Here is a 3,416-nt window from a genome sequence, read left to right as displayed (position 1 = left end):
ACCAGACTGATTATAAACAATCTAAGAAACCTTAAACACTTGACTTATCAATCACCTTTCTCATATATAATATTATATATCTTATTTATTAGCTTTTGTCTATAAATTTTATACCTATAGATATTATCATAGATATGTTTTATATTTTGAGGCCCACTGGAGAGGTACACACCATTATAATATGAAATATTTCGTGCTCCCAATGATTACTTGAATTTCAGTTCAGAATGCTTAGTTTAGATTGGTAGGGTCATATATCAGCACAGCATAGCTTATTACATAATGAAATAGTTTATTTTCCAAATAAAATTCTAGTGTCTAACACATAACAACAAAAAACTGGTAAGTGTACTTGTATATGGTACAGGATTTGGATAAAGAATACGAGTTCTTAACTTGGCAGTTTTCTGTAAACATGGTATTCTTATAGATTGAACACACTGATGCCCTGCAGTAGTCAAAACTGAGATACATAATTGCCTTTACAAAATGATGAACAAAGTATTAGAAATTAAGAAAGGTATGTGATGTTCCCCAAATATCATCATAGAAGAATGAAAAATTGTAGGAGCCAGATGACCAGAAATTCTGCTATGATATTGTATCTCCTGGGGGAAAAATAAGGTTACAGCCCTGGTACCTTATCAATATGACTGCTGAATCAAGACCTGAACAATAAAACTTATCAATGGTCATGCTAACACAAAAGGGAAAATAATCTCACAAAGACCCACCCTAGACAAAATACTATAAGCAATTAATGACTGCTCAGAAAGAAAATCAGGCTCTCCTAGAGATGAGCTCCCTAACTGATAATCCAATACAAATTGGACATCCATGAAATCATATACACATGAGCCATACTGCACTGACTCAGGAAGTTGCATTTATATATTTATACATATAAAAAATACAACAATAATGGTCAAAAGAGGTCAGCAATTTAGCAGGAATGAGAGGGCTTGGGAGGATCTAGAGAGAGGATAGTGAAAGGAGGATGTGATATAACTATATATTAATTCAAAATTTTAATTAAAATATGCATATAATCATAAAAAGGTACAAAAATAAGACTGAAGACAGATATCTGCCAGCTATGTTTTTAGAAGGCTGAAGAGATACTCTTTTTTTCTCCAAAACAGTAAGGTACACATTGGTGTTGGGAATATCAATGTTGAAAAGAAGTTTTGTGGTCTTCCATAGGACTACAGGACAGTAAAAGGTATTTCATGACAACAGGCTACCCAGTGTCCGTTTTCAAAACAGGATGCCAAGACAGTATTTAACTGTCACAAAAATAAAGAGAAAGGCCACAGAGATAGCCAAGAGGACATGATCTACAAGAGTTGTGACAGTGGCTGATACACCATGGTTATTGTTGATAGAAGATAAGTAAGTAAGGGGAAAATAAGAGCACTTCTTAAAAACCAATAAAAATCAAAGCTCCTCAAGGATATTGGTACTATATAATGTTATTATTCTTTTCCAGTGTCCAAGTCTGAGCTGTTTCTCAATTCTGTCACATAGCTATCTGCCCAATCTTTACCCAGGAGTGAATTGTGCATAAATAAACATTTATTATACATATGAAAGGAGGACTAGAATATTCATTAAAGAAGAGTATATGAGAATTTGATGGTGTGATTTACTGTAGAGATGCTATACTCAGTCCCATAATCTCTTAATCCATTCTGTCATCAACTCCAGATGCTGTGGAGCTGATGTATGGAATAGACAGCTTTCCCCATTCAAATGCTGATTCTTTTCTGTCTGCGGGCTCCTCCAGTACCACAAGAATTCCCACCTCAAGGATTTCCTAAACTCCAGGGTCATAGATCCTGCTTCCTCTTCTCTTCCATTGGTGAGATAAAGCTGAGGCAAATTCTTCATTGTTTCTTAGATGACTCCTCAAAGAATTATATCTTAATCATCTATACATCACCAGCAATCCATTATTTGTTCTCCTTTTGGCATTTCTACTTTCTCAACATCTAGAGCTTCTGTAGAAATCTGTGGGATCACTTCCTAGATAAAAACATGTGTAATAATGTCACTGTCTCAGTATCCGTTGTTAGGTAAAACTAAATTTAAAAGATCCTTCCTTCCTTGACAAAACGCCTGTCTTGTATAATTTAAAAGATGTCCCAATTTTTAAGGCAAGTTTCCTGGAACAAATTCAGAAATATGTGGAACTAAGGATCTAAAAGCAGATACTTTAAGTGAAAGTCTAATAGACTATGTAGACATTATATAAAACATTTACAAGATCAGTTATAGTTAAATACTGGGATCTCAGACTCCTTTCACCTTTGAAATTGTCAAATTTCAGTACTATTTAGCATAGGAAAATCACAAAGCCTTCCAGGAACTATAATAATCTGAACGGGCTCTAGTTAGGGAAGCAGGAAGACTTACTGCGTTTCCTGCAAGTGTTGCTTTCAATTATCTAGGAGGTGTGTCATTATCTGTGGAAAGTGTCATTGCTCTGATGGGTTTTTTCCCAAGCCAACAGAGGACGGAGGTGACTTTAAATTTTCATTAGCTTCATCATGCCTCATCCTGCTCGTCATCCTGCTTGGCTGCTATTAGAGAGCAATTACTTGATGAGCTCTTTTAGAGGAAGGAAAACGCTAAATGATGTTCATTTAGTGGCAACTTAAAAATCTGATCTCATTTCAGAGCCAGAGTTTCTGATACAGGAGAAGATAGAAGATCAGTTTTCCTTAAAAACATCTCACATGTGACCCCATAGTTCAAGTGAAGAATCCTTTCATCGATCTAGAGAATTTCAACTACCGTCTAATGTTAACATATCAATATTGTATTAGATGAAGCAACATGGTTAAATCATGCCTTTAACCTGGCACTACTCAGGTTGCTAACATCTTGTTTTTATTTTTTTAGTTTTAAATGTCTTGTTGTTATTCCTGGATAATATAATTCCAGTGACTATTGAATTTTGTGCACAGACTGATATTCTCCCTTTTCAAAAGCATAATAAACCAGAACAAATAATCCAAATAACTTCAGAGACCAAACCAAAACCTATAAAGGAAATGCCACAGTATCTGCTTGGGTAACAAAATATTCTACCACCAAGTGGTTCGAACTTCAGAGAAATCCATCTAAATATTTACTGTTACTTTCACCTTGGCCAGGCAACTTAGAATTAACACATATGAGTATGCAGTGAATCATCACTAAAGTTTGGAGATTCTAAACCAGAGAATAGAATTAAAAGAGGGATAGATACACAGGATAAGTAATATGAACACAGTATTTACCATTGGTGATCAAATAGAGCCTGCATTCTCACATCATAAAAAGCAATTCCACACAGTTTGTCTTCTGCTAATACTTCTACTCAACCAGAGGCAAGAAGGCAGTTCCACTTGGTGTAAGATTTTTGAGCCATG

This window comes from Apodemus sylvaticus, chromosome 17, assembly GCF_947179515.1.
Source record: "Apodemus sylvaticus chromosome 17, mApoSyl1.1, whole genome shotgun sequence".
In the NCBI taxonomy this organism is placed as follows: domain Eukaryota; kingdom Metazoa; phylum Chordata; class Mammalia; order Rodentia; family Muridae; genus Apodemus; species Apodemus sylvaticus.
Note: the sequence above shows the minus strand (reverse complement) of the source record.